A 21,884-nucleotide genomic window follows, 5' to 3' on the forward strand; every position below is an offset into this window, starting at 1 on the left:
TTACAAAGTAAATATAGAAAATAATTCATTAAAAATCAGAATTAAACAAATGGAAATGAATGAGTTGAGGAGACACCAAAAATCAGTCAAACAAAACCAAAAAAAAAAAAAAAATAGAAAAAAAAATGTTAAATACCTAAGAGATAATCTGAGAATTATTGGACTTCCTGAAATATATGATAAAAAAAAAGAGCCTAGATACTATTTTTCAGGAAATCATCAAAGAGAACTGCCCAGATGTTATAAAAACAGAAGAAAGAATTCATCAATCACCTACTGAAAGAGATCCCAAAATCAAAACTCCAAGAAACATTGTGGCTAAATTGCAGAACTATCAGACCAAGGGGAAAATACTACACGCAGTCAGAAAAAAAAATTCAAATACAGAGCAGCCACAATAAGGATTACTCAGGATTCTAGCAGTGACAACATTAAAGGTTCGAAGGGCCTAGAATCTGATATTCCAAAAGGCTAAGGAACTTGGCATACAGCCAAGAATAACTTACCCAGACAAACTGGAAGACATTCAATGAAATAGGGGAATTCCATGTTTTTCTGATGAAAAAACCAGAACTAAACCAAAAAAAAAAAAAAAAAAAAAACCTTGGGAACTATATTTCTGTTATGAGCATACATAAAGAGTACATGTATAATTTGGTTTTACTGTTATAAAATAAAAAAGATTCTAGAGGTAGAAAGGAAATTGTACCAGAAAAAGGGAAAAGTGGAAGTACTACATCTCACAAAGAGGCAAAAGAAACCTATTATATCTGAGGGAAAGAAGGGAGCAGGATGAATAGTGTGAATCTTACTCTCATCAGAATAGGCTCAAAGAGAAAATATTAGACATATTCCATTTACTGAGAAACTTCTCCTGCCTCACTGAAAGGTGGGAGGGGAAAATTGAAAAAAATGGAAGGGATAGCCTAAATAGGAGAAAATACAGAAATGGTAAGGCAAAGATTTTTAAAAAGGGGAGAGAATCTAAAGACGGGGGGAGGCATCCAAGAGAGGGAAGGCTTCGTGAAGAAAGTGGTACTCACAAGTTTAATATTGGGGAGGGGAATAAGGGAAAAGGAAAGAAAAAAGAATAATCTGGGCTAACAAGATGGCAGGAAATACAGAATTAGTAATTTTAACCATAAATATGAACAAGGTAAACTCCCCCATAAAGTGGAGCTGGATAGCAGACTGGATTAAAAGCCAGAATCCTATAATATGTTGTTAACAAGAAACACACTTAAAGCAGGGCAATACATACAGAGTAAAAGTAAAAGGCTGGAGCAAAATGTACTATGCTTCAGGTGAAGCAAAAAAAAAGCAGGGGTAGCCATCCTGATTTCAGATCAAGTTAAAGCAAAAATTGATCTAGTTAAAATAAATAAGGAAGGAAACTATATCCTATTAAAGGGTAGCATAGATAATGAAGCAATATCAATATTATCAATATCAATATTAAACATATATATACACCAAGTGGTATAGCATCTAAATTCCTAAAGGAGAAGAGAGCTGCAAGAAGAAATAGACAAGAAAAACTATAATAGTGGGAGATCTCAACTTTGCACTCTCAGAACTAGAAAAATCAAACCACAAAATAAATAAGAAAGAGTTAAAGAGGTAAACAGAATGCTAGAAAAGTTAGGTATGATAGATCTGTGGAGAAAACTAAATGGAGACAGAAAGGAGTACACTTTCTTTTTGGCAGTTCATATTGACCATATATTAGGACATAAAAACCTCAAATTCAAATGCAGAAAGGCAGAAATAGTAAATGCATCCTTTTCAGATCACAATGTAATAAAAATTACATTCAATAAAAAGCCAGGTAAAAATAGAACAAAAATAATTGGAAACTAAATAACTTCATCTTAAAAAATGATTGGGTGAAACAGCACAGACAACATTAATAATTAAACCCAAGAGAATGACAAAAATGAGATGTTATACCAAAATGTGTGGGATGCAGCCAAAGCAGTAATAAGGGTAAATTTTATATTTCTAGAGGCCTACTTGCATAAAAGAGAGAAATAGAAAACCAATGAATTAGGCTTGCAACTAAAAAAGCCAGAAAAAAAGCAAATTAAAAATCCCCAAACACTAAACTTGAAATTCTAAAAATAAAAAGAGAGATTAATGAAATTGAAAGTAAAAAACTATTGAATTAATGAATAAAACTAAAAGTTGGTTCTATGAAAAAAAAAACCAACAAAATACATAAACCCTTGGAAAATTTGATTAGAAAAAAGAAAAAGGAAAATCAAATTGTTAGTCTTAAAAATGAAAAGGGAGAACTTGGCACTAATGAAGAGGAAATTAGAACAATAATTAGTTAGAAATAATTCAGAATTGTAGCAAAGTTGCAGGATACAAAATAAATCCACATAAATCCACAGCATTTTTATACATTAACAACACAATCCAACAGCAAGAGATACAAAGAGAAATTCCATTCAAAATAATGGTCGATAGTATAAAATATTTGGGAATATATCTACCAAAGGAGAGTCAGGAATTATATGAGCAAAATTACAAAACACTTGCCACAAAAATAAAGTCAGATTTAAATAATTGGAAAGACATTCAGTGCTCTTGGATAAGCCGAGCAAATATAATCAAGATGACAATACTCCCTAAACTAATCTACTTATTTAGTGCTATACCAATCAGACTTCCAAGAAACTATTTAAATAACCTAGAAAAAATAACAACAGAATTCATATGGAACAACAAAAGGTCGAGAATGTCAAGGGAAGTAATGAAAAAAAAAATTAAGTGAAGGTGGTTTAGCTGTACCTGATCTAGAACTATATTATAAAGCAACAGTCACCAAAACCATTTGGTATTGGCTAAGAAATAGACTAGTTGATCAGTGGCATAGGTTAGGTTCACAGGGCAAGATAGTGAATAAAAATAGCAATCTAGTATTTGACAAACCCAAAGATCCCAAATTTTGGGATAAGAATTCATTATTTGACAAAAACTGCTGGGAAAACTGGAAATTAGTATGGCAGAAACTAGGCATGGACCCACATTTAACACCACATACTAAGATTAGATCAAAATGGGTCCAAGATTTAGGCATAAAGAACGAAATCATAAATAAATTGGAAGAACATGGGATGGTTTACCTCTCAGACTTGTGGAGGAGGAAGGAGTTTGTGTCCAAGGGAGAACTAGAGACCATTATTGATCACAAAATAGAAAATTTTGATTACACCAAATTAAAAAGTTTCTGCACAAACAAAACTAATGCAAACAAGATTAGAAGGGAAGTAACAAATTGGGAAAACATTTTTATAGTTAAAGGTTCTGATAAAGGCCTCATCTCCAAAATATATAGAGAATTGACTTTAATTTATAAGAAATCAAGCAATTCTCCAATTGATAAATGGTCAAAGGATATGAACAGACAATTTTCAGATGATGAAATTAAAACTATTTCCACTCATATGAAAGAGTGGTCCAAATCACTATTGATCAGAGAAATGCAAATTAAGACAACTCTGAGATATCATTACACACCTGACAGATTGGCTAAGATGACAGGAACAAATAACGATGAATGTTGGAGGGGCTGTGGGAAAACTGGGACACTGATGCATTGTTGGTGGAGTTGTGGAAGAATCCAACCATTCTGGAGAGCAATCTGGAATTATGTCCAAAAAGTTATCAAAATGTGCATACCCTTTGACCCAGCCATACTACTACTGGGCTTATATCCCAAGGAAATACTAAAGAAGGGAAAGGGACCTGTATGTGCCAAAATGTTTGTGGCAGCCCTTTTCATAGTAGCTAGAAGCTGGAAGATAAATGGATGTCCATCAATTGGAGAATGGTTGGGTAAATTATGGTATATGAATGTTATGGAATATTATTGTTCTGTAAGAAATGACCAACAAGAGAAATACAGAGAGGCTTGGAGAGACTTACATCAACTGATGCTAAGTGAAACGAGCAGAACCAGAATATCATTATACACTTCAACAATGATACTGTAAGAGGATATATGCTGATGGAAGTGGATATGTTCAACATATAGAAGAGCTAATCCAATTCCAATTGGTTAATGATGGACAGAATCAGCTGCATCCAGAAAAGGAACACTGGGAAATGAATGTAAACTGTTATTTTTACCTTCTGAATCCAATTCTTCCTGTGCAACAAGGAATTCGGTTGTACACACATATATTGTATCTATAATATACTGTAATATATTTAACATGTATAAGACTGCCTGCCATCTGGGGGAGGGGGTTGGGGAGGAAGGGAAAAAATCTGAATAGAAATAAGTGCAAGGGATAATGTTGTAAAAAATTACACATGCATATGTACTGTCAAAAGAAAGTTATAATTATAAAATTAAATTAAATTAAAAAATAAAAAAAGAACAATAATTAGGAGTTACTTTGTCCAACTTTATGACAAGGAGTGTGATAAATGAAATGGATGAATACCTTCAAAAATATGGTTTGCCTAGATTAACAGAGGAAGAAGTAAATTGGTTAAATAGTCCCATTTTAGAAAAATAAATAGAACAGTTAATCACTCCCTAAGAAAAAAATCCCCAACACCAGATGGATTTACATGTGAATTCTGCCACACATTTAAAGAACAATTAACTCCAATGCTATATAAACTATTTGAAAAAACAGGGAATGAAAGAGTCCTACCAAATTCCTTTTATGATACAGACGTGGTACTGATACCTAAAACAGGAAGGACTAAAACAGAGAAAAAAAAAATATAGACCAATCTCCCTAATGAACATTGACTCAAAAACCTTAAAAAAAATACTAGCAAAAAGATTACAGAAAAATCATCCCCAGGATAATATACCATAACCAAGTAGGATTTATCCTGGGAATGCAGGGCTGCTTCAATATTAGGAAAACTATTAACATAACTGACTATATCAATAACCAAATTAACAAAACACATATGATCATCTCAATAGATACAGAAAAAGTATTTGATAAAATCCAACACCCATTCCTATTAAAAAACACTGGAGAGTATAGGAATAAATGGACTTTTCCTTAAAATAATCAGTAGCATCTATTTAAAACCATCAGTAAGCATCATATGTAATGGGGATAAACTGGAACCATTCCCAATAAAATCAGGAATGAAACAAGGTTGCCAACAATCATCATTACTATTCAATACTGTATTAGAAATACTAGCTTCAGCAATAAGAGATGGAATAGAGATTAAAGGAATTAGAGTAGGTAATGAGGAAACCAAATTATCACTCTTTGCAGATGTTATGATGGAATACTTAGAGAACCCCAGAGAATCAACTAAAAAGCTATTAGAAATGATCCGAGACTTTAGCAAAGTTGCAGAATACAAAATAAATCAACAAAAATCCTTAGCATTTTTATACATCACTAACAAAATCCAACAGCAAGAGATACAAAGAGAAATTCCATTTAAAATAACTGTCGATAATATAAAATATTTGGGAATTTATCTGTCAAAGGAAAGTCATATGAGCAAAATAAAACATTTTCCAGACAAAGTCAGATCTAAACAACTGGAAAAATATTAAGTGCTCTTGGATAGGTTAAGCAAATATAATAAAGATGGCAATACTACCTAAAGTAATCTATTTATTTAGTGCTACACAAATCAGACTCCCAAGAAACTATTTTGATGTCCTATAAAAATAACAACAAAATTCATATGGAAGAACTAAAGGCAAAAATTTCAAGGGAGCTAATGAAAAAAAAATCAAATATAGGTGGCCTAGCTGTACCTATCTAAAACTATGTTATAAAGCAGTGGTCACCTAAACCATTTGGTATTGGCTAAGAAGCAGACTTGTTGATCAGTGGAATAGATTAGGTTCACAGGACAAAATAGTCAATAACTATAGCAAACCCAAAGACCCCAACTTTTAGCATAAGAATTTACTATTTGACAAAAACTGCTAGGAAAATTGGAAATTAGTATGGCAGAAACTAAGCATGGACCCACACAGCACCATATATCAAGATAAGATCAAAATGAGCTCATGGTTTAGACATAATGATATTATAAATAAATTAGAAGAACATAGGATAGTTTTTCTCTCAGACTTGTGGAGGAGAAAGCAATTTGTGATAAAAGAAGAACAAGAGATCATTATTGATAACAAAATAGAAAATTTTGATAATATCAAGTTAAAAAGCTTTTGTACAAACAAAACTAATGCAGACAAGATTAGAAGGGAAGCAATAAACTGGGAAAACATTTTTACAGTTAAAGGTTCTGATAAAGGCCTCATTTCCAAAATATATAAAGAATTGACTCTAATTTATAAGAAATCAAGCCATTCTCAAATTGATAAATGGATATGAAGAGATAATTTTCAGATGATGAAATTGAAACTATTTCTATTCATATGAAAATGTGTTCCAAATCATTATTGATCAGAGAATATTAAGACAACTCTGAGATATCACTGCACACTTGTCAGATTGGCTAAGATGACAGGAAAAGATAATGATGAATGTTGAAGGGGATGTGGTAAAACTGGGATAATGATGCATTTGTGGTGGAGTTGTGAAGAGATCCAACCATTCTGGAGAGAATTTGGAACTATACTCAAAAAGTTATCAAACTGTGCATACCCTTTGATCTGGTAGTGTTACTAGTGGGCTTATATCATCCCAAAGAGATATTAAAGAAGAGAAAGGAACCTGTATGTGCAAAAATGTTTGTGGCAGCCCTTTTCATAGTGGCTAGAAACTGGAAATTGAATGGAGAATGGCTGAGTAAATTATGGTATGTGAATGTTATGGAATATTATTTTTCCATAAGAAAGGACCAACAGGATCAGAGAGACTTGGAGAGACTTACATGAATTGATTCTAAATGAAATGAACAGAACCAGGAAATCATTATACACTTCAACAATACTAGGATCAATTCTGATGGAAGTGGCTATTTTCGGCACTGAGAGTATACAACTCAGTTCCAATTGATCAGTGAAAGAACACTGGGAAATGAGTGTGGACCACAACATAGCATTTACACTCTTTCTGTTATTGTTTGCTTGCATTTTTGTTTTGTCTTCCCAGATTATTTTTACCTTCCTAAATCTGATTTTTCTTGTACAACAAGACAATTGTATAACTATTATACATATATTGTATTTAACATATACTTTAACATGTATAACATATATGGGATTGCCTGCCATCTAGGGAAGGGAGTGAAGGGAAGGAGGGGAAAAGTTGGAACAGAAGTGTTTGCAAGGTTCAATGTTGAAAGATTACCCACGCATATGTTTTGTCAATAAAAAGCTATAATAATAATAATAGAAAGAAAAAGAGCTCTGGAAGACTGAGGTGTTGTGATTATAGCATGGCAAATCAGGATCCTAAAAGACCAAGGAAGAACCATGCTACCTATGTCCTGGCAAAGAAGTGCTGAACCCAAGATGCAGAATAAGAACTATATTTTGGACATTTCCAATAAAGGAATTTTCTTTATTTGGCTATATAATATTTGTTATGAGTTTTCTATTATTGTTGTTGTTGCTGAATGGGGGGGAAGGGCAAAGGGAAGAGAAGAAGAAAAATAATGTTAATTTTTAAAAATAAAATTAAATGAGCAAAAAAAAGAAAGCAATGAGATTTATGGACCACAAATAGCTTTATTAATAAGAGTAGAATGAGCACATTAATTTAAAGATTAAAAAAGACAATAATTCAAATTAAATGGCTTTTATCCTCCACATTCATATTCATTATTGTAACTAGTCACACTAAGTGACAATAGCATTCCCAGAGGGCAATGGGAATTTGGTTAAAACTTAACAAAAATTCTCCACATAGTGAATCGTTTGTGCCTAAGGCAATAAAAAATAATCACAGAATCCCAACCCTCTCAAAAGAAAAAAAAGTTCAGCCTATATATAAATTCAGAATAGTTACTACCACATTTGTGAAAATAAGGTAAAGAGACCTTAAGTGAAATGACCAAGATTAAGTGGATAGCAAATGTCTAAGCCAGTCTCCTTTTCATCATTAGCATTTGCCTTCAGATGCTGAAGCAAGCTGAGGCATACTGAAAGCCAGAAACAAAATCAACTTTATAAAGCAGATGCACATTTAATTTACAATATGCAGCACTAACATGAGTTTTAGTTATATATAACAAAAGGGATATTATTTTTCAAATTTTTTCAAATTTGTTCCTTCTTCACTCCCACTGCCTTGCCTATAGATGTTTTTCTCTCCAAAACATTCCATACAACATTGAAATTTTTTTTGCCTTCCATGATAACCTAACAAATGGAATCCAAACTCTGGCTTGACTTTCAAGTTCCACTGAAATTTGGCCACAAAATAAATTTCCAGTCTTATCTCCCAGAATTCTGCTTTCCTCTATCTTTATTTCAGCCATACTGAACTGTTTCTTATCCTTTCCACAATGAGAATGTCTTGTTTTTTATTTTCTGTATAATTCTAAGATTTTCACTCCAATGCAAGAGAAAACACAAAAACAACTATGTACATAGTGTAAATAGGAGGTAATTTCAGAAGAAAGGCACTGAAGCAGTAGAGAGGATTGAGGTAAGAACAGGATAGATCTCTTGTAGAAAATGAGGTATATGAGCTAAATTTTCAAGGAAACCAAGGAAGGTAGGAGATAGAAATGAAAAAAGAAGGCATTCCAAGAATGAGGGATTGCCAAGGAATGAAGAGGGGAGAGGGAATGTCATGTGCAAAGCACTGCAGGCCAATGTTACATTTTAATGACCTTTAATACTACATAGTCCTTTACTTTTTTGTTTTGTTTTGTTTTTTGTTTTTGTTTTTGGAACACCTATGATGCAGGCATAGCCCCCTTTAAGATTCCTTGTCTAATCTCCTACTTCCTTTGGGACTGACCTTTGATTTACAAGATCTGGTCAAAACCACCTTTTGTATTCCAAGGGGAGAGATGCTATCTGAGCCAGTTTGGGCTGTAACCAGCCCTCATTCTAATGATCTGCTCAGGTAGCCCAACCCCCATCTGGTGGGTTCTGGACCTCGAGGAATCAACCTTGGCTCCACCCATATGCCTCTTCAAGCAAATAAAAGAGCCAATGTGGAATCATCTTTTGGCAGAGAATTGAAACATGCCAGCAATATGCTTTGCATCACAGACTCTCTGTCCCACCACTTTTGGTGTATTTCTTCCTCTATCTAATACTTTTTACTAACCAGACTTTAACTTTATTTCCAAACCCTACAATAAACTTCTTTTTATCAATCTAGGTTTTCAGGCCTGTAAATTCATTTACAGGGGACTATCGTGCCGCCGCTAGACCTCATTAAACTGTGTATCCTTGCGCCGAATCCAAAGGGGTTGCAGGGGAGCTCCATTTGACTCCCTGTACCCCAATCCTGCCACTAAACCTCAATTAATCCTAATTTTATTTATATATCATTTGGTTATACCTCATCATTAGGTATATACCTCATCAACCTATAATCCGGCTTTTTCGTAACAAAAGATAATGAACTCAAAAAACCAATTGAATAAGAATAATTTAAGAATATACTATAACAGAGCATAAGATTAGAATATTAAAATGAAAATCTAAGAACAGTTTTCAAGTGAGTTAAATTAAAATATAAGGCTACAATCTTGTTGTTCAGTTATTTTCAGAAGAGGCAAAGTCTTAAAGACATGATAATTTGGGGTTTTCTTGACAAAGATACTGGAATGGTTTGCTATTTCTTTCTCCACTCATTTTGTAGATAAGGATTTGGGGTAAGCAGGGTTAAGGCACTTTCCCAGGTTTAGCCAAGTATCTCAGTTCAGATTTGAAATCAGGAAGATAAGTCTTCCTAACTTCAGATCTACTACTATCCTATGCATAGTCAAGCAAATGAATTCCCACACTGGCCATACCCCAAAATGTGCATCTTACTTTGCAGCTGTACTCCATCATTTCCCTTTCAAGAGGTAGAAAGCAAGTTTCATCACTGATCTTTTGGAACTGTGGTTGATTCAAGTTCTTAAGACTTTAAAAAGGGTTTGTTTTTACAATATTGTATACAATATAATGATTGTACAAATTGTTCTATTCACTTCGTTCAGCTCATACAAATTTTGATAGGTTTCCCTTATCTCATCATAACTGATAGCATAATCTTATTCCATTATATTTATATAACATAATTTGTTTAGTCACAACCCAAATGATAATTCCCTTGTTTTTCAGAGTGTTTTTTTTTCCATCACAAAAAGACCTATAACTGTATTTGTACATAGGGGTCCTTTTCTTTCTACATTCTCTTTGGGGTTTAGGCCTAGTGGCAGACTTGTTGGATATAATGGAATAGGCATAGGTTAGTTACTTGGGACATAGTATCATATTATTGTTGAGAATGGCTAGACTTGAACAATTAACAGATCCACCAATAGTACTTTAATGTTTCCGATAGACCCAGATCTCTCCAATATTTTCTTTTTTAGGGTGGATGATCTAATTTGATCTAATTAATGATCTAATGGTTATGAAAAAGAATCTCAAAAAATTTCTTTGACTACTTAGTAATATTATATTATTAATATTTGTATTACATAAATTAACATATTAGTTATCTTTCTTATTAGTTCTTGGGAACATTTTAATACGATTGTCAATAATTTGGATTTCTTGAGAACTTTTTCTCTTATCAACTCAGGATGGTTGTTATTCTTATAAATTTAAGTCAATTCCTTGTATAATAGAAATGAGACTTTTATCAAAGAAACTTGCTGCAAAGACTTCTTTCCCATTTAACTGTTTTTCATTTAATTTTAGCTTCTTTATTTTTTGTGTAAAAAATTTATATAATCAATATTGTCCATTTTTGTGGAATCTTCTGTATTTCTTGAAATGTTACTGTATTAAAGGACCTTTTATATTTAAGTCATTTAGTCCTATAGAACTTATTTTGATATGCTGTATGAGTCATTGATCTAAACCTAGTTTTTTTTTTTTCCAGGATGCTTACAGGTTATTTCTTTCTCGACACTTTTTATCAGATGAATCCTTCCCAGAGCATTTGGAGTCTTTGACTTTATTGAATATGAGGTTACTACATGCATTTGTTTTAGTGTATTGTCTACCTTATCTTTTATTCAAAACAACCTCTCTATTTTTAATCATTACTGCTTTGTGGTAAAACACAGACAGTGCTATTAAACCTTGTTCTTTTTCATTATTTCCTTTGAGATTATTTACCTTTTGTTTTTCTAGATAAATTCTGTTACTATTCTCCTAGACTCATGAAGGAATCCTTAGATATTTTCATTAATATGGCAATAAAATTTATTAGTAAAATAATCTAGATAGTACTGCTATTTTTATTAGTCTGGCTCTGCCTACCCACAGCAATTGAAATTTAAATCTGTCTTTATTTGTGTAAAGAGTATCTTAAAAAAAATTCTTATGGTCCCTGGATAAATCTTAGAAGATGTAAACCCAAGTGTTTTGAAGCTTCTGTAATTATTTTCAATAGAACTTATTTTTCTAACTCTTTCTACTGAGTTTTACCTTTATTACAAAGAAATGCAGATGATTTAGGTGGATTTACTTATTTTATATCCTGCAACTTTGTTGAAGTTATTGTTTAATTTTTAGATGACTTTAGGTTTCTCTTAATGAACTGTTACATCACCTGCATAAAAGCAATAACTTTGTTTCTTCTGTGCTTATCTTTATTCACTCAGTTTCTTGTTCTTGTCTTGGTTTGTGTCTAGAAATGCTACAATCAGCATTTCTAAGAATTTTATCAAATAGTAGCAAGAATAAAGGACATCCTTACTTTACTCCTCATTCTACTTGAAAAGCCATTACATATGATAATGGCCCTTGTTTTTAGATAACTGCTTAACTAAAGAATTATTAAAGAATTCTATTTTAAGGAAAAGTCCAATTATTCTTATATTTTCTAGTGTTTTGTTGTTGTTACTCATTCTTCATAGATGATGCTAGTATTTTTATGTGATTTACACTGACATTCATTCTGGTCAATTAATTTCTGCCTAGCAAATATTTCTTAAGTATTGATCTTGGTACTTTATCAACTATGTAGATGGTGGACTGGAAAGGGAAACACCAAATGCAGGGAGATTAGGAAACTATTCTAATAATCTAGGTGAAAAGTGATGAGAACTTTTATTGAACACCAGAGCAAAAGAAGAAAAAAAAAAAAGAAAATATATAAAAGGTTTTAAGTTTTAGAGTAAAAGTAAAGAAAGATTTCCTAATACATGATGATTCCTCCCTATTAAAATAAAAATCAATTTCAATCCTTTGTGATATTGGTTAATATTTGTTATATTCAGGAACTTCTTACTATGAGAAAAATATTCATGAGATTTCTGAATAATCAAAAAAAACTTACCTTTTTTATTTCTTAATCCCCAAACATAGATTGCAAGAGATTTTTTTTCTACTAACATCCCCCATAATGTCCATTACAATCAAAGGAATGAATATCAAAGTGAATGTTTATTTGCTTTAGATGTACTTATCCAAGTTGTTCATAGAATTGCTCCACTTTATATTCTGTGGCAGATATTACACATAAACTACAACTATCTTTACAATGGTTCACATAGCATAGTAACTAAATATCCCAAGAAAGTATGTTTCTCATTCTCCTGAGAACATAATTAAAACAAATCCATCAATTTCTTTATTATTTATATCATTAGTATACACTGTGGACTATGTTTCCATTTAGGTGCAATGTCTTTATATATCTGACTTATATTTTTCCCCCTGAGGCAATTGGGATTAAGTGACTTGCCCAGGGTCACATAGATAGGACATATTAAGTGTCTGAGGTCGGATTTTAACTCAGGTCCTCCTGACTTCAGGACTGATGCTCTATCCATTGCACCATCTAGCTACTCCTATCTGACTTATCTTACAGAAAATATGGCAACATAGAAGTGGTTTAGTTCATATTATAATTTATCAATTCAGTGGTCATTAAGAGCTGAAGTCTACAGTGAAGTGAAAATTACTTGGATGAAAATGAAATAATTAAATGTGTCCATAACTTTTAATATCATCTTTAAAAAATTTAATACATAGGAGTAGAACCAAGATGGCAGAGAATAGACACAGCTTTCTCTGACCTCTTTCGAGCTTCCCTCAAATTAACAACAGATTAAGCCTCTAAATTGGTTTTAAGAGTGACAGAAGCCACAAATATTTGGAGTGCAACAAATTTCCAGAAGAAGATGCTGTGGAAGAACTTCAGGAGAGATCTGTTTCAATCAGACAGGAGGGAGGCTGCCGAACTAAGACTGCAGAGCACAGAGGTGGAGGCAGGGAGCCAGGGCATTGTGGTGGTCATGTACCAGGGAATGTATTGCAAAACTCTTAGGCTACTTTGTCCTGCTTCCAAACTGGTGGTTAAGCAATTTGCTTAAGATATCCAAAAGGCAAATTTGAGCCTCTGAAGGACTGGAAGAACATAGGACCTGGATATACTTAGAGGTTGTAAGTATAATTTGATTTTATTGAGATGATATAAAAAAAAGAAATTAGAGGAGAAATGGTGATTCTACTGCAAGAAGAAGAAAATGGAGTTAAAATGGTGTAGCATCTCATGAGGAGGCAAAAAAGACCTACTGTAATTATGGGGAAAAAAGGAGGGGAACGAGCATTGTTGCAAATCTTACTCTCATCAGATATCAGACACATTTAGCTTCACAGAGAAGCTTGTTTCACCATAAAGATAAGTAGGAGGGGAAGGGGGAAAAAAAGAGTAGGCTAATAGAGGGAAAGAGAGAATTAGAAGGGAAAAAAATAAAAGAAGGGGGTACAAAAGGGAAGGGTTATTTGCGGGAGGGAGTGATCAATGACAATACTGAGGAGGAGGGAAAGGGGAAAAGGGAAGAGAAATATATAACTCCAGGTAAACAAGATGGCAGGAAATCCAAAGATAGTAATTTTATCTGTGAATGTTTTAAACTCCCCCATAAAATGGAAGGGGGTAGCAGACTGGATTAAAAGTCAGACTCTTACAATTTGTTGTTTATAAAAAAAAACTCCTTTAGAACATGGCTCTTTCCAACAATTAAATGATTCAGATCAGTTCCAATAATCTTGTGATGAAGACAGCAATCTACACCCAGAGAAAGGACTGTGGGAACTGAGTGTGGAACATGTTCATTCTGCTGTTTGCTTGAGTTTTGTTTTCTTACTCATTTTTTTCCTTCTTGATCTGATTTTTCTTATGCAGCAAGATAACTGTACAAATATGTATACATATATTATATTTAACATACATTTTAACATAATTAACATGAATTGGACTACCTGCCATCTAGGGAGAGAGTAGGGGGAAGGAAGGGGAAATATGGAACACAAGATTTTGCAAGGGTTATTGTTGAAAAATTACCCATGCATGTGTTTGTAAATAAAATGCTTTAACAAAAAAAAGAAAGAAAGAAAAAAAGAAACTCATTGAAAACAGAGTAAAGGTAAAGGTAAAAGGTTGGGGCAGAATTTAAAAAAAAAGCAGGGGTAGCAATCCTGATCTCAGATGAAGTAAAATCAAAAATAGATCTAACAAAAGAAATAAGGAAGGAAACTACATCCTTCTTAAAAGTACCATAAATAATGAAATAATATCAATACTAAATATATATGCACCAAGTAGTATGGCATCCAAATTCCTAGTGGAAAAGTTAAGAGAGCTACAAGAAGAATTAAACAGCAAAACTATACTAGTAGGGGATCTCAACTTTGCTCTCTCAGAACTAGATAAATCAAATGACAAAATAAATAAGAAAGAAGTTAAGGAAGTAAATAGAAACCTAGAGAAGTTAAGGATGATAAATCTTTGGAGAAAACTGAATGGAGACAGAAAGGAATACACAATTTTCTCATTAGTACATGGAATCTATACAAAAACTGTCGATGTATTTGATCATAAAAATCTCAAAATCAAATGCAGAAAGGCAGAAATAGTAAATGCATTTTTCTCAGATGATAATGCAATAAAAATTACATGCAATAAAAGGCCAGGGAGAAATAGACCAAAAATTAACTGGAAACTAAATAATCTAATCTTAAAGAATGAGTAGGTGAAACAATAAATCATAGATACAATCAATAATTTCATCTAAGAGAATGACAAGACAATATGCCAAAATTTGTGGGATGCAGTCAAAGTAATTAGTAGATTTTATATCTCTACATGCTTACTTGCATAAAATAGAGAAAGCAAAGAACAATGAATTGGGCTTGCAACTGAAAAAGCTAGAAAAAGAACAAATTAAAAATCCCCAATTAAATAACAAATTTGAAATTCTGAAAATAAAAAGGGAGATTAATAAAATTGAAAGTAAGACATTGAATTTCTTATTCAATTGAATTGATAAATAAAACTAAGAGTTGGTTTTATGAAAAAAACAACAAAATAGATAAACCTTTAATTAATATGATTAGAAAAAGGAAAGAAGAAAATCAAATTGTTAAGTCTCAGAAATGAAAAGGGAGAACTTTCCACCAATGAAGGGGAAATTAGAGCAACAATTAGGAGTTATTTTGCCAAACTATATATAAACATGATAATGTAAGTGAAAAGGAAAAATACCTACAAAAATTGAATTGCCCAGATTAACAAAAGAAATAAATTACTTAAATAGTCCCATTTTAGAAAAAGAAGTAGACCAAGCTATTAATCAAGTCTCTAAGAAAAAATCTCCAGGGACAGATGGATTTACATGTGAATTCTACCAAACATTTAAAGAACAAAAAATTCCAATACTATATACAAACTATTCTGAAAAGATAAGGAAAGAAGGAGTCCTACCAAATTCCTTTTACGACACAGATATGGTGCTGATACCTAAACCAGGTATCAGAGAAAAGAAAATTATAGACCAATTTCCCTAATGAATATTGATGCAAAAGTCTTAAATAAAATATTAGCAAAGAGATTACAGAAAGCCATTTCTAGGATAATACAATATGACCAAGTAGGATTTATACCAGAAATGCAGGACTGGTTCAATAGTAGGAAAATTATTAGCATAATTGACTATATCAATAACCAAACTAAAAAAAAAAATCACATCATTATCTCAATAGATGTAGAAGAAGCATTTGATAAAATCCAACATCCATTCCTATTAAAAAGACTAGAGAATATAGGAACAAATGCAGTTTTCCTTAAAATGATCAGTAGCATTTATTTAAAATCATCAGTAAGAATCATATGTAATAGGGACAATCTAGAACCATTTCCAATAAGATCAGGGGTAAAACAAAGTTGTCTTCTATCACAATTACTATTCAATTATTGTATTAGAAATGTTAGCTTTGGCAATAATAGAAATAAAATAAATTAAAGGAATTAAAGTAATGAGAAAACCAAATTATCTCTCTTTATAGACTATATGATGGTATATTTAGAGAACCTTAGACCATCAACTAAAAAACTACTAGAAAAAAACTAGGAAAGTTAAAAGACATAAAATAAATATACATATATCATTAGAATTTTTATATATTACCAACAAAGTTCAACAACAAGAGATACAAAGAAAAATTCCATTTAAAATAACTGTCGATAATATAAAATATTTTGGAGTTTATCTACCAAAGCAAAAGTCAGGAACTTTATGAAAACAACTACAAAACACTTTCCATAAAATAAATTCAGATGTAATCAATTGGAAAAATATCAAGTGCTAATGGGTAGGCTGAGCTAATATAATAAAAATGACAATATTACCTAAATTTATTTATTTATTCATTGCCATACCAAATAAACTCCCAAGAAATTACTTTACATATCTAGAAAAAAAAAAATAAAGTTCATCTGGAAGAACAAAAGGTCAAGAATTTCAAGGGAATTAATGAAAAAAGTTCAAATGAAGGTGGTCTAGGTGTTCCAGATCTAAAACTATATAACAAAGAAAGCAGTGGTCATCAAAACCATTTGGTATTGGCTAAGAAATAGAGCAGTTGATCAATGGAATAGTTTAGTTTCACAGGACAAAAAAGTCAATGACTATAGTAATCTAGTGTTTGATAAACCCAAAAACCCCAGCTTGGGGATTAAAAATCTTACTATTTGAGAAAAACTGCTGGGAAAATTGGAAACTAGTATGGCAGAAACTAGGCATTGACCACACCTAACATCCTATATCAAGATGCAGTCAAAATGGGTTAATTATTTAGAATAAAGCTCTTTAGTGTTTGCCCTGTGGCCGCAGCGTCTGGCTCGGCTTCCCCCTCCCTCCCTCCCCGACCCCCGGCGCCCGCCCCCCACAGGCCATTCCGCCTCCCCTCCCCTCCTCACTACCACCGCCTAACCGATCCTTCAGCGGGGGACGAGTCCCGGGAATCCAGGCATCTCAACTCATAACATCATCGAACTGAAACTAAAACTACATTGTCCCTGGAGCACACCGCACCCTCTTTTCAAGTGGAAGCTCTGCACTGAGGGAATCCTGAAGTTAAGACCTGCAAGAAAAATCAACAATGAAGGTGTTTACGGTGCAGCTGACACTTGGAGACCAACACTGGGAAGCTGAAGGAACTAGTATTAAAAAAGCCCAACACTCAGCTGCTGCCAAAGCTTTGGAAGGAACAAAATTTCCCAAACCAACAGCCCGCCCCATTCGTAGCGAAGGAAGGAATCCAGACAGTGTAACCCCAACAGTGGAACTAAATGCACTTTGCATGAAACTTGGAAAAAAACCAATGTACAAGCCTGTTGATCCTTACACAAGAATGCAGTCCACCTATAACTATAATATGAGAGGAGGTGCCTATCCCCCACGGTACTTTTACCCATTTCCTGTCCCACCTTTACTTTATCAAGTTGAACTTTCCATTGGAGGACAACAATTTAATGGGAAAGGACGAACAAGACAGGCAGCAAAACATGATGCAGCTGCAAAGGCACTGAAAATCTTGCAGAATGAGCCCCTGCCTGAGAAACCAGAGGTGAATGGAAGAGAACCAGATGATGAAAATCTCAATAAATCTGAAATAAGCCAAGTGTTTGAGATTGCACTTAAACGGAACTTGCCTGTGAATTTTGAGTTTTTCCCTCTGAAACAGGTCACCAGGGAGAGTGGCCCACCTCACATGAAGAGTTTTGTAACAAAGGTATCAGTTGGCGAATTCATGGGTGAAGGTGAAGGAAAAAGCAAGAAGATTTCAAAGAAAAATGCTGCTATAGCTGTCCTTGAGGAACTAAAGAAATTACCCCCACTTCCAACAGTTGAAAAAATGAAACCACGAATCAAAAAGAAAACAAAATCAATAGTTAAGCTACAGACAAGCCCAGAATATGGTCAAGGAATGAATCCTATTAGCCGACTTGCCCAGATCCAGCAGGCCAAAAAAGATAAGGAGCCTGAATATATGCTTCTCACTGAGAGAGGCCTTCCACGCCGCCGGGAATTTGTGATGCAGGTCAAAGTTGGTGGTCACACTGCTGAAGGAATGGGCACAAACAAGAAGGTGGCAAAGCGCAATGCAGCAGAAAATATGTTAGAAATCCTAGGTTTTAAAGTCCCCCAAGCCCAGCCCCCCAAGCCAGCGCTAAAGACGGAAGAAAAGACCCCAGTAAAGAAACCAGGTGATGGAAGAAAAGTTACCTTTTTTGAGCCCAACTCTGGTGATGAAAATGTGACCAGTAATAAGGAAGATGAATTTAGGATGCCTTATCTCAGTCATCAGCAACTTCCAGCAGGAATTCTTCCCATGGTGCCTGAAGTGGCACAGGCGGTAGGAGTCAATCAAGGACATCATACCAAAGAGTTTACCAGGGTAGCTCCGAATCCCGCCAAGGCAACAGTCACAGCCATGATGGCTAGAGAGCTATTGTATGGGGGGACCTCCCCCACAGCGGAGACCATTTTAAAGAATAACATCTCCTCAGGCCATGTCCCTCATGGGCCACTCACCAGACCCTCTGAGCAGCTGGATTACCTTTCCAATGTCCAGGGAATCCAGGTGGAATACAAAGATTTTCCCAAAAACAACAAGAATGAATTTGTCTCTCTTATAAATTGCTCCTCTCAGCCACCTCTAATCAGCCATGGAATTGGAAAGGATGTGGAATCCTGCCATGATATGGCTGCCCTGAACATTTTAAAGTTGCTGTCTGAGTTGGACCAACAAAGTACAGAGATGCCAAGAACAGGAAATGGACCAATGTCTGTGTGTGGGAGGTGCTGAACCTTTTCTGGCCACAAACCACTTTAAAGTTCAACATATATACTGAATATACTGAAACTGCTTTGCAATTTTGGAATTTCTGATGCCTCCAATGGTGGAGAGATGTGGTGAATGATGAAATGAAGAAGGCAATAGTGATGAGAATGGAGACAAACGGGAGGAGGCTGTGATTGTGAACTCTCATGGTTTCTTCTGGTGGGGCCAGACAGGAGGTGGCAGTGGGGGAGCTCCGACAAGAGCTAAAATCATGCACAAGCTACTGCTTGGATATGTTCGTGGGGAAGGAGGGTCAAGTGAAGGGAGAGCAATTCTCTGGTCTTCCTGCATTGAGTCCTCCTATCTCAACTTAGGAAGTAATTGTTCATCATCCTGGAGTCACATGGTCTTCTTCAGTGCTTTGTCTTGTGTTTTTATAGATGTGTGAAACCAGAAAAGGAAAGCAATCCCCTTCTCAAACTGGCTAACTCAAACCTTTAGGGACAGACACTGGACAGCAGTGCCTGACAGGCATTAGACTTGACCCAAGTCTGAAAGCACCAGAGAAAATCAAATGCTTCCTATTCAGTGTAACCTGTTATAGAGTGAGTGCTGCAGCCCTTCCATCTTCCTTGTAGTTACTGAAACCATAACCATTGCTTTATCCTAAGACAGTGATACATTTTTAGTTTCCTTTTTTGTTTTGATTGAAATGACACTATACGTTTTTTTTTCATTTGAAAGTTTCTCAATTGTATCTAGTTATATAGCACAGTTTAGAAACTTGTCTGAGACTGACGTTCTCTGTAAACTAACCTGCAAAGATCATATCCATGTATGTGGCTATACATTTTGTTTTTATCGGAATAGCCTAGTACCATTCCGATGATGCCAATTGTGTGCCATTCAGTTTAATGTTCCAGATATATATAGAGAGAGATAGACATATCTACATATGTCTATCTCTCTCTCTGTATCTCTCTTTCTATATAATCTTGATGAAGTTGCCCAATGGTTGTGTAAATTGGACATTTTTAGGAATTTTAAGCTTTACATGATCATTTGGTTCATTTACTATTTCCTTTTTTTTTTTTTTTTTTTGTTAAAATACAACAATTTAAAATAAATGAATTTTGATCTTTCTTTTTAAAGATTATTAAAAAAATAAATGTGTGTATATATAGCTCTCTGTGGCACACAGCTTTCACAACACTACAGGATATGATCTCAGTATAGTACATATAAAAACTGCAGATTGATTTTCCTTGAGTGCTTTATACTGTTGAATTACATCTCCATGTAGGGCTGAAAAAAATTAGCGATGTTTATATATAAAACTGTGTTGCTTTTGATGTTGTGTTATTGTGCACAGAAATGTGTGCAGTAAGTTTTTGCATATGGTCCAGGTAAAAAAGCACGGTCGCCTTGCAAGTTAAGTACTGCTTCAGTTCATTGTTCACGCTGGAAATTTTTTCTCCCCATGGAATGTAAGTAAAACTGAGTGTTTGTCACCAATAAATGGTCATACTAAAAAAAAAAAAAAAAAAAAAAAAAAAAAAAAAAAAAAAAAAAATTATTTAGAATAAAGATTGATATTATAGGCCTCTCAGATCTGTGGAGAAGGAACAAAATTGTGGGCAAAGAAGAGCTGGAAATCACTATTGAATAAAAAATAAATAAATTTGATTATATTAACTTAAAAAGGTTTTGTATAAATAAAATTAATGCAGACAAGATTAGAAGGGAAGCAATAAAGGGGGAAAATATTTTTTACATTCAAAGGTTCTGATAAAGGCCTCATTTCTAAAATAGGGATTTGACTCAAATTTACAATAATTCAAACCATTCTCCAAATGATTAATGGTCAAATGATATGAACATACAATTTTAAGAGGAATAAATTGAAGCCATTTCTAGCCATATGAAAAGGTGCTCCAAATCACTGCTGATCAGAGAAATGCAAATTAAGACAACTCTGAGATATCATTGCACACCTGTCAGATTGGCTAAGATGACAGAAATAGGTAATTAGAATGTTGAAGAGGATATGGAAAAACTGGGACACATACACTATTAGTAGAGTTGTGATCCAACTATTCTGGAGAGTAATTTGGAACTATGACCAAAGACTATCGAACTGTGCATATCCTTTGATTCAGCAGTGTTTCTATCGGGCTTATATCGCAAAGAGATCTTAAAGGAAGGAAAGGGACCCACATATGCAAAAATGTTTATGATAGTCCTTTTTGTAGTGGCAAGCAGCTGGAAACTGAGTGGCTACCATCAGAGAATGGCTGAAAAAGTTATGGTATATGAATGCTATGGAATATTATTGTTCCATATCTATCAGCGGAGAGACCTGGAGAGACTTACATGAACTGATGCTAAGTGAAATGAGCAAAACCAGGAGATTATTGTAATAGCAACAGCAAGATTATATGATGATCAATTCTGATGCACGTGGCACTTCTCAACAATGAGATGATACTAATGATTTTGATAAAGAAAATCATCTACACCCAGAGAGAGGACTGTGAGAACTAAATATGGGTCACAACATAGCATTCTAACTCTTCTTATTTTATTTGCTTGCATTTAGTTATCTTTCTCATTTTTTTCCTTTTTGATTTGATTTTTTTCTTGTGCAGCAAGATAATTGTATAAATATGTATGCATATATTGGATTATATATATATATATATATATATAT

The 21,884-nt window shown here is 33.8% G+C and overlaps 1 protein-coding gene and 1 pseudogene across 2 annotated transcripts in view; one reads left to right on the plus strand and one right to left on the minus strand.

Annotated features, from left to right (window-relative positions):
* The window catches only part of ENTREP2 (endosomal transmembrane epsin interactor 2), a 607,119-nt gene that overhangs the window by 451,640 nt on the left and 133,595 nt on the right, over positions 1–21,884 (minus strand). The window lies entirely within an intron of this gene.
* LOC141558165 (double-stranded RNA-binding protein Staufen homolog 1 pseudogene) lies at positions 17,223–20,315 on the plus strand (annotated as a pseudogene).

This window comes from Sminthopsis crassicaudata, chromosome 2 (assembly GCF_048593235.1).
Source record: "Sminthopsis crassicaudata isolate SCR6 chromosome 2, ASM4859323v1, whole genome shotgun sequence".
In the NCBI taxonomy this organism is placed as follows: Eukaryota; Metazoa; Chordata; class Mammalia; order Dasyuromorphia; family Dasyuridae; genus Sminthopsis; species Sminthopsis crassicaudata.